General features: G+C 46.2%; 1 protein-coding gene across 2 annotated transcripts in view; it reads right to left on the minus strand.

Annotated features, from left to right (window-relative positions):
• Positions 1–10705, minus strand: part of sh3bp2 (SH3 domain binding protein 2) — an 81771-nt gene extending 71066 nt beyond the window's left edge. For both annotated transcript variants that reach the window (XM_033018369.1, XM_033018368.1), the window contains exon 1: positions 10383–10705. The gene's annotated coding sequence lies outside the window, so the exon portion shown is untranslated. The remainder of the gene's footprint in view (positions 1–10382) is intronic.
• Positions 10706–11134: the final 429 nt, after the last annotated feature.

Consider the following 11134-nt stretch of genomic DNA (forward strand, 5'->3'; position numbering starts at 1 on the left):
TTGAAAGAGACTTGAACAGATCCATGGATAGGAAATGTCAAAAGGGATATGGGCCAAATGTTGGCAGATGGGACCAGTTTAGATCTGAGTTGAGTGTAGTTAGTCTGCGTTTAGTTTATTGTCATGTGTATCAAGGTACAGTGCTAACCAGTCAGCGGAAAGACAATACATGATTACAATCGATCCTTTCACAGTGTACAGATACATGATAAATGGAATAACGTGAATAACGTTTAGTGCAAGATAAAGTCCAGTAAAGTCCGATCAAAGATAGTCTGAGGGTCTCCAGCGAGGTAGATAGTAGTTCAGGACCGCTCTCTAGTTGTGGTAGGATGGTTCAGTTGCCTGATAACAGCTGGGAAATAAACTGAATCTGGAGGTGTGCTTTTTCACACTTCTACACCTCTTGCCTGATGGGAGAGGGGAGAAGAAGAAATGGCCAGGGTGTGCCTCGTCCTTGTTTATTGGTGGCCTTGCAGAGGCAGCGTGAGTTGTAAATTGAGTGAATTGAAGGGAGGTTGGTTTGTGTGATGGAGCTGTTCCAAAACCATGCTGGGCTGCTTAGATGGGTTAGCATGGACGAGTAGGGCCGAAGGGCCTTTTCCCATGCGGTATGACTATCACCGCGGCATGGGACCCCCAGTATTCCCATAAACTGTATCAGCAACAACAACACTCGTCACCAAAGCGAAAGTAAATGACTTAGACCAGTCAGCTACAGAGGAATGAAAAGAACTTGATCTGACTGCCTGACCACCTTGCACAATAACCCCAGTGATCACGTCGCTTGCAATGGCAACGTATTGGGCAGTTTGAACACAGGAAAGATTGAAAAGACTAGGCTTGTATTCATTGGAGTTTAGAAGGATGAGGGGGTACCTTATGGAAACATAAAATTATAAAAGGACTGGACAAGCTAGATGCAGGAAAAACGTTCCCAATGATGGGCGAGCCCAGAACCAGGGGCCACAGTCTTAGAATAAAGGGGAGGTCATTTAAGACTGAGGTGAGAAAAAACATTTTCACCCAGGGAGTTGTGAATTTATGGGATTCCCTGCCACAGAGGGCAGTGGAGGCCAAATCACTGGATGGATTTAAGGGAGAGTTAGATAGAGCTCTAGGGGCTAGTGGAGTCAAGGGATATGGGGAGAAGGCAGGCACAGGTTATTGATAGGGGACGATCAGCCATGATCACAATGAATGGCGGTGCTGGATCGAAGGGCCGAATGGCTTCCTCCTGCACCTATTTTCTATGTTTCTATGAAGCTGCTCGTAACACGGAACGGAGTACATTGAACATGAGAATGCAGTTCCAGGATTCAAACCCAACAGAAAGCAAAAAAACTATTGTCTATTTTGAAGGAAGTGCCCTTGTCTATCTTGCTGGCAGAGGTCACAGGCTGGTATAGGTGAATTATTGCCATGTGTACCGAGATAAACATGACACATGTTGTTTTATTGTGCTGCCCAGTTAGCTGATACCATACATGTGTATAACAGACAGTTCAAAAGATAAAATAAACAGAGGGCAGAATATAGTGTTACAGCTGAAGACACAAAGTGGTGGAGTAACTCAGCAGGTCGGAGAACAAAGCTAGGTGACATTTCGGTCGGGACCCTTCTTCAAACGGATAGGCAACATTTTGGGTCAGGACCCTTCTTCAGACGCTTTTGTAAACCAGCACCTGCAGTTCCTTGTTTTAATCCCTTTTCTCCCCTCTCCCTTCAGGCAAGAGGTACCGATGTGTGAAAACATATGGCGGGTGGTCAGCATCATCTCATAGTGAGGGTTGCAGATGAAACAACTGTGGCAGGGTGGGTAGTTAGGGCAGTGTTAGGGCAGTGGATGAGGTGTTTGTCAAGTGAACTGTGGGGTCCCAACCAAAAACCAGGCCGGTCAAATCCCTCCACAGGTGCTGCCTGACCCAATGAGTTGCTCCATCACTTCGTGTTTTGCTCAAGATTTCAGCATCTGCAGTCTCTTGTGTCTCCATAGAGTGATACAGGGTGGAAACAGGCCCTTTGGCCCAACTTGCCCACATCAACCAACGTGTCCCATCTACACTAGTTCCACCTGCCTGTGTTTGGTTCATGTCCCTCTAAACCGGTCCTAACCATGCACCTGTTAAACGTTGTGATAGTACCTGCCTCAACTACCTCCTCCGGCAGCTTGTAATGTCGAAACAAAGAACTGCAGATGCTGGTTTATACCAAAGATATATACAAAGTGCTGGAGTAACTCAGCGGATCAAGCAGCATCTCTGGAGAAAAAAGGGACATTTCGAGTCAGGCCTGAAGAAGGGTCCCAACTCGAAATGCCACATTGACCACACCTGGAGTATTGCGTACAGTTTTGGTCTCCAAATCTGAGGAAGGACATTATTGCCATAGAGGGAGTGCAGAGAAGGTTCACCAGACTGATTCCTGGGATGTCAGGACTGTCTTATGAAGAAAGACTGGATAGACTTGGTTTATACTCTCTAGAATTTAGGAGATTGAGAGGGGATCTTATAGAAACTTACAAAATTCTTAAGGGGTTGGACAGGCTAGATGCAGGAAGATTGCTCCCGATGTTGGGGAAGTCCAGGACAAGGGGTCACAGCTTAAGGATAAGGGGGAAATCCTTTAAAACCGAGATGAGAAGAACATTTTTCACACAGAGAGTGGTGAATCTCTGGAACTCCCTGCCACAGAGGGTAGTCGAGGCCAGTTCATTGGCTATATTTAAGAGGGAGTTAGATGTGGCCCTTGTGGCTAAGGGGATCAGAGGGTATGGAGAGAAGGCAGGTACGGGATACTGAGTTGGATGATCAGCCATGATCATATTGAATGGCGGTGCAGGCTCGAAGGGCCGAATGGCCTACTCCTGCACCTAATTTCTATGTTTCTATGTTTCTATTCCTTTTCTCCAGAGATGCTGCCTGACCTGCTGAGTTACTCCAGCACGATGTGTCCATCCTCTGGCAGCTCATTCCATATACATACCACTCTTTGTGTAAAAATGTTGCCCTTCAGGTTCCTATTAAAACTTCCCCCAACTCCACCTCCTCTAGTTCTTGGTTCCATTGGACAGCTTTACCTTACATACCAGCCAGTTACCTGCAGGCAATCGTGATTATAGTACGCGCAGCTTTGGCTGAGAAATATTCCCCAAGCTGGCTGGAGGCCATGAGCAAAAGCTTGCATCATGCAAGTTTGCTCTTTCCGAACCACAGGTGACAAAGAGGCAGAGTAATTTTACAGAGAGTTGACGCTTAAATGGTGTTGCAGTAACACTTCCCCTCAGAAATGTACAGCCCTGAGACATAACCTACTCATTCACGGGCAGAACGGACTCAAGAGAGACGAGGGTTAGACATGTTTAAGGAGCAGGTTAAGAAGCCTGGCAGGACAGGTGCAAGGACGACACAGAGGCACACATGCAGAGCATGTATGCGTTTTCAAACTTCTATACCTCAGTTGTCATCAGGCAACTGAGGAATGGCCTCGAACCGAAACGTCACCCTTTCCTTCTGTCCAGAGATGTTGCCTGTCCCGCTGAGATACTCCAGCTTTTCGTGTCTATCTTTGGTTTAAACCTGTCTCTGTTCGTGTCGCTGTGTGTGCATAGTGCACAGTCATTTATTTCCTACGACCGTCGGACACTGTTGGACATTGGTGGAAGAAGCCAGGCGCTACTGGACATTGGTGCCTCGGTGGCGTGCTCTCGAGGCCCCGAGGCGAGGACTTTCCATTGTGCCGTGCATCGGAGTTTTCCTGAGGGAGCCGTGAATGCGTGCTGCAGCTGTCCCCGCAGGCGCAGGCGAACCAGGAGACGGGGAAAACGGGGAAAACGGGCAGGTGTCTCGGTGAGGACGAGAAGGCTCGCCCGTCTCACTCCTGCTCGAACTCGGCATGCACATCTCCTGCACCATGGCTGTTAGCGCTTCCTGGTCCCGCTGCGAGGCCGTCGTGCCTCCGGTTGGTTTACCCAGACCCTTCGCCTCCACTCTGGCTGCCGGCTACTCCCGGTGCGGGGCTGTCATTCCTCCGGCTGGCTCCCCGGGGCACCTCAAATCAACTCTTCCCAGACCTGTCGCGTCAGCTGGCCGTCCCTGACCGAGTTTGCCTGGCGTTCCAGCTGCACTGTACCCGAGAGAGGAGGAACAGGGGCGCTGGAGTCTGTGTGGACAATCTGCGGTCGGTGGACTACACACCTCTACCAACTCTACCAACTGTTGCAAATCATGCTTTTAATACAAGTATGGCATTATTGAACATTAGATCACTAATAGGCGTCATTTTTAATCAATGATTTTATTATTCAGCACAATCTTGACTTTATCTTTTTAACAGAAACATGGTTAAGTGTAAATAATAGTGACACAGTTTTGATTGAATCAGCACCTCCCGGTTTTATTTTTATAAATGAAGCCAGAATACACAGAAAAGGAGGTGGAGTCGCCATTTTATATAAAGAGACTTTACAATGCAAGAAAATGTCCTGTGGAATTTTCAACTCCTTCGAATATGTCGCTGCTCAGCTGAGTTCTCCCCAGCGAACAATACTTTTAACTATTTACAGGCCACCTAAATATGATGCACAGTTTTTTGATGAGATTGCCAAATTACTGTCCATTGTATGCATTGATTTCGATTGTGTTGTCTTAGTGGGTGATTTTAATATTCACATAGATAATGCAGAGGATGGAGGTACTAAAGAGCTCCTGAACATTTTGGACAACTTTGGACTTAATCAGCACGTAACAGAGCCAACTCACAATAGGGGGCATATATTGGATCTGATTATTTCCAAGGGTCTCGACATTTCTGATGTTATGGTGACTGATGTTGCTCTTTCCAATCACCACTGTGTATTTTTTTAAACGACCATCTCTGCTAGCAGTATCAGAAAAGAACCAGAGGTGATCGAAAGGCGCTGTATCAAAGAAAACACCGGCGCATTGTTTACTCAGGCCTATACACCACCACCAACTCTGCCCTCGGCCTCTGTCGATGACCTTGTGGATGGTTTTAGCTCCAATGTTATGACTCTTATGGATGCTATTGCACCACTAAAGACCAAGGTTTTATCTGGAAGGAAAAAGTCACCATGGAGAAATGCCACAGCAGTGAGATCCCAAAGAACAAAGTGTAGACAGGCCGAACGTAGGTGGCGAAAAACCAAACTACAGGTCCACTACGACATCTACAAAGACAACCTCCGTATCTATAATCAGGAATTGAAAGGGGCAAGGCAGTCCTTTTTCTCAGAGGTTATCAACAAAAATAATAATTCCCGCACCCTGTTTGCCGTTGCCTCATCATCAATCCCTCCTGAGCTCCTGTCCAGCAAGTCGTGCAATGACTGCAGATTTCTTCACCGATAAAATTCTGAAGATAAGACAAACAATGTCTAGCTCCACCTCAGGGAACATGGCTTTGTCACCTATGCCTCCAGTTTCACTAATGATCTACAACATTTTAAACTTTTAGATTGTGCATCTCTGACTGAAACTGTTCAACAGCTAAAGTCCACTACCTGCTGTCTTGATCTGCTGCCCACAAGCTTCTTTAAAAATATTTTTAACAGTGTTGCACCAGAAGTACTGAACATAGTAAACACTTCCCTTCAATCGGGGCATTTTCCCGAAGCCTTAAAAACAGCAGTGATCAAGCCCCTATTGAAGAAGCCTAATTTGGATGCCTCAGCTATGAGCAACTACAGGCCCATATCTAATTTAGCATTTTTGGCAAATATTATTGAAAGGGTAGTTTACCAACAAATTTACTGCTTTATGACCCAAAACAATATTTTTAATGTTTTCCAGTCGGGATTTCGGCCACATCACAGCACCGAGACTGCACTCACTAAGGTCCTAAACGACATACATCTAAACAGTGATGCATCAAAAGCTTCAGTTTTGGTACTGCTAGATCTCAGTGCTGCTTTTGATACGGTGGACCACAACATACTGCTTGACAGACTGGAGAAGTGGGTGGGACTCTCTGGTTCTGTGCTGGACTGGTTCAAATCTTACTTGAAAGATCGGGATTATTTTGTTTCCCTTGGTAATTTTAAATCAGAACGTACAAAACTCACATGCGGGGTTCCTCAGGGCTCCATTCTTGGACCCATTTTGTTCAACATTTATATGCTCCCCCTAGCTCAGATCATAGAGCATTTTAACATATCCTACCACACTTATGCCGATGACACTCAACTATATATCGCAGTGTCACCACATGACACTCACTGAGCCAGTGTGTCAAACATATCAATGAGTGGATGAACCAGAACTTCCTCCAGCTCAATGCTAATAAGACAGAAATTATTGCCTTTATCCCAAAAAAACAAGGCTAGAAGTGAGTGCTCAACTCGACTCAATTGCACTGAAAACCACAGACAAAGCCAGAAACCTTGGTGTAGTTATGGACTCGGATTTGAATTTTAACAGCCATACAAAGACCATTACCAGATCTGCCTATTACCATCTAAAAAATATTGCAAGAATCAAGGGATTTCTGTCCAAAGAAGACACTGAAAAACTTGTTCATGCATATATTTTTAGTAGGTTAGATTATTGTAATGGCATCTTTACAGGTCTCAATAAAAAATCAATTAAACAACTGCAGCTTATCCAAAATGCCGCTGCCAGAGTCTTGACCAACACCAAGAAAATGGACCACATTACACCTGTCCTTAAATCTTTGCACTGGCTCCCTGTGTGTAAGAGGATAGATTTTAAAATTCTGTTACTGACCTACAAGGCACTGAATGGTCTAGGTCCAAAATACATCTCTGACCTACTTGTTGTATATGAGGCGCCTAGACTCCTCAGGTCTTCAGGGACAGGTTTACTCTGTGTTCCCAGGGTCAGAACTAAAAAGGTTGAAGCAGCATTCGGTTTTTATGCTCCACACCTGTGGAACAAGCTCCCTGAACACCTGAGGTGTGCACAGACTGTAAGCGCATTTAAATCAGGCCTAAAAACACTGTTTACTATAGCTTTTCCATAACCCGACATGCAGGTAATCTTAACCATCTAATTTTAACCCTTTTATGTGCTTTTTAAAATCGTTTTATTGTTTCATTGACGTTGTTTTATTATTCATACATTTGTCGTATTGCTTATTTTGCAATTTTTAATTATTGACTATTTTATTTTTTCTTTCCTGTAAAGCACCTTGAATTGCTGTTTGCACGAATGGTGCTATACAAATAAATTTGCCTTGCCTTTGCCTTTAAACCAGTATCTGCAGTTCCTTCTTACACACCCAACTAGAGAAAGATGCTGACCTACCATCTACATCATGGAAGACCATCACATTATCTTTAATCTGACTTTACTGAACTTTATCTTGCACTAAACGCTATTCCTTTATCCTGTATCTGTACACTGTGGACGGCTTGATTGTATAGTCTTTCCGTTGACTGGACAGCGTGCAATAGCAACAACAACAAACAAAAGCTTTTCACTGTACCTCGGTACACATGACAATAAAATAAACTCAATGTTTCCCCAGAGCATTACAACTGTAGAGAAAGTGCAGGTAAAAAAAATGTGCAAGGGCCACTACAAGGTAGGTTGGAAGGTCATAATGCGCGCGTGTGGAGCTGATGCCTCACAACGCGAGCCCCCCCCCCGGTTCGAACCTGACCTCGGACGCTGTCTGTGTGTGGAGCATGCACAATCTGCACACGGCTGCTGAGGCTCCCACACCCATAAAGATGTGTGGGTTGATTGGCCACACATTCGCTGTAAGGCAGCAACTTTAACGTTGTGCCACCGTGACCGCCCTTAACCTCTTGTGTGGAACCTTATCAAAGGCTTTTTGAAAGTCCAGATACACCACATCCACTGGCTCTCCCTTATGCATTATTCTTGTTACATCCTAAAAAAATTCCAGAAGAAACTCTAACAACATTCAGTACACAAGCAATCAAAGTTTACAGTCCAACAGTATGAACATTGAATTCTCCAATTTCATGTAATACCCCCCCTTCCTCTCGTTTCTCTGCCCCTTCTCCATCCCCATACACATATTTCTCCCACCATCAGCCAACCCCAGTCACCCTGCTCCTTCCTGCTCCCCAGTATGCTCATTCCCCATCCCTAAGTCCCAGAATTCATTTTATCCCCCCTCTTTCTCCTTCCACCTCCCTCTGACTTTACATTTCACTCCTCCCCTCATCAGCACACTCTTTTGTCTCATTTTCACCTCTAGCCTTTGTCACTTATTCCACACATCTGCCACAGTGAGACACTTACGTAAGAATGCTGGTCATCGATTACAGCTCAGCATTCAACACCATTATACCATCAAAACTGATCACCAAACTCGGTAACCTGGGCATCGACCCCTCCCTCTGCAACTGGATACTGGACTTTCTAACCAACAGACCCCAGTCTGTTAGGTTAGACAAGCACACCTCTTCAACCCTCACCCTGAACACCGGCGTTCCACAGGGCTGTGTGCTGAGCCCCCTCCTCTACTCCCTCTTCACCTATGACTGCACACCTGTACATGGTACTAACACCATCATCAAGTATGCAGATGATACAACAGTGATTGGCCTCATCAGCAACAACGATGAGTCGGCCTACAGGGAGGAGGTCCAGCACTTAGCAGCATGGTGCGCTGACAACAACCTGGCCCTTAACTCCAAGAAGACCAAGGAGCTCATTGTAGACTTCAGGAAGTCCAGGGGCGGCACGCACACCCCCATCCACATTAACGGGACGGAGGTGGAACGTGTTTCTAGCTTCAGGTTCCTGGGAGTCAACATCTCCGATGACCTCTCTTGGACCCACAATACCTCAACTCTGATCAAGAAGGCTCACCAGCGTCGCTTCTTCCTGAGGAGACTGAAGAAGGTCCATCTGTCTCCTCAGATCCTGGTGAACTTCTACCGCTGCACCATCGAGAGCATCCTTACCAACTGCATCACAGTATGGTATGGCAACTGCTCTGTCTCCGACCGGAAGGCATTGCAGAGGGCGGTGAAAATTGCCCAACGCATCACCGGTTCCTCGCTCCCCTCCATTGAGTCTGTCCAAAGCAAGCGTTGTCTGCGGAGGGCGCTCAGCATCGCCAAGGACTGCTCTCACCCCAACCATGGACTGTTTACCCTCCTACCATCCGGGAGGCGCTACAGGTCTCTCCGTTGCCGAACCAGCAGGTCCAGGAACAGCTTCTTCCCGGCGGCTGTCACTCTACTCAACAACGTACCTCGGTGACTGCCAATCACCCCCCCACCCCCCGGACACTTATTATCACTTATTATTATTTATTTAAATCATTTGCTATGTCGCTCTTCCAGGGAGATGCTAAATGCATTTCGTTGTCTCTGTACTGTACACTGACAATGACAATTAAAATTGAATCTGAATCTGAATCTGAATCAACCCCACCTCACCTGTATCCACCTATCACTTGCCTGCCATTGTCCAAATCCAACTCTCTTTTCCAGCTTTCTCCCCCTTCCTTCAGTTGTCTGTCCATTCCCCCCACAGATGCTGCCTGGCCCGCTGAGTTCCTCCAGCACTTTGTGCATGGAAGCAGAAACTACATCCTGACACAGCCTACTGTCTCCGCCTCTTCCTTTATTCTATCCCCCCCTCATCAGTCTGATGAAGGGCCTCGACCATGAAACGCCGCCTATTTCCTTCGCTCCATAGATGCTGCCTCGCCCGCTGAGTTTCTCCAGCATTTTTGTTTACCTACATCCTGATAGCACTTTTCCCAGTATAGATAAGACCATTTGGTGACTGCCACGGGTGGATTTGTTGGACAAGCTCTTTTAAAGACTGATTTTCGGAATTTAACCGGCTGTAGGTTTGAAATACCAAGACACACTTAACGCCAGTCGAAATATTTGACTCTTGGACCCTGTAAACTGCCATCAACACTCGGTGGAAACATTCCTTTCCGTCTCGGCGGCACACAAATGGTCTTATATTTTAGAGTGAGAGTCACCGGCGGAAATCCCATTAAAACATTGCAAAGGGTCGTGCTCATAAATGACAGGAGAGGTGAATTGCTCTCTCCCTGCAACTCTCCCCTTTGCCCCTTACAGCACGGAGCCTGACACCCAAGCACCACACACACACATATGTGCCCGGAATAAACGCACCACACACACACGCATATGTGTGCCCGGATTAAGCGCACCACACACACACATACACACATATGTGCCCGGAATAAACACACACCACACAAATGCCCGGACTAAGCTCGTGTTTCCACTGTCTATAGGCGAACACTTTCCACTCACACCGAGAGAGGGTACAACCCACACACACACGCTTGACGCTTTGTCCAAAGGTACAGTTTACATTGCACTTAACTCAATCTAGCTAAACTCTATTTATTTAAACCCATAAATGTTGCCTTACCTGAGTAAAGCTCCCAGCGGAATCCAACTTAACGTTATTTCAGTAGACAGTCATTTGGGATGAAGTATTTTCCTCGTTATTTGAGCCCCCACCCTCCTCTCTCTCTCTGTACTTCCTCAAAACGATACAACGACTTCACATTTTCTTTCTGTAACTTTGGAAGCGGCGAGAAAGAAGTCGGTGGCCTTTGCCAATAATGTTTTGTGAGAGTTCAGTTTCTGAATGCCATTCGGGCGCTGGATTCTCCGAGCGGGTACTTGCCTGGTACTAGCGCCTTTCCCCCTGTGGCTGGGGACTGAGAGGCGGAGTTGCCTCGCTGGGACCAAAGATCTTTGGCTGGGACTGCCTGCAGGCACCAACGAGAAGTGTCCAGCGTCATTAATTGTCATGTGTACCAACAGAACCGTGATATTTTTACTGGCTGCATCTTAACAGCCCTGTGTACACAACACACACAGATAAGATATAATAAACAACAATTCGATAAATTAGTCATTAGTGCAACCAAAGACAGGGACCATGGTTCATAGCTCAAAGGTTCAAAGGTTCAAAGGTTGATTTATTGTCACATACACCTAGATGTAGTGAAATTCCTTTTGCCAATAGCTCATAGTTCATATGAGTCATAAAGCACAGAAACAGGCCCTTTGGACCAACTTATCCCTGCCAACTAACTAAGTGCAGCACAGTGGCGCAGCTGGTAGAGTTGCTGCCTTGCAGCACCAGAAACCCGGGTTCGATCCCGACTACGG

The sequence above is a fragment of the Amblyraja radiata genome, chromosome 3, assembly GCF_010909765.2.
Source record: "Amblyraja radiata isolate CabotCenter1 chromosome 3, sAmbRad1.1.pri, whole genome shotgun sequence".
NCBI classification, from domain to species: domain Eukaryota; kingdom Metazoa; phylum Chordata; class Chondrichthyes; order Rajiformes; family Rajidae; genus Amblyraja; species Amblyraja radiata.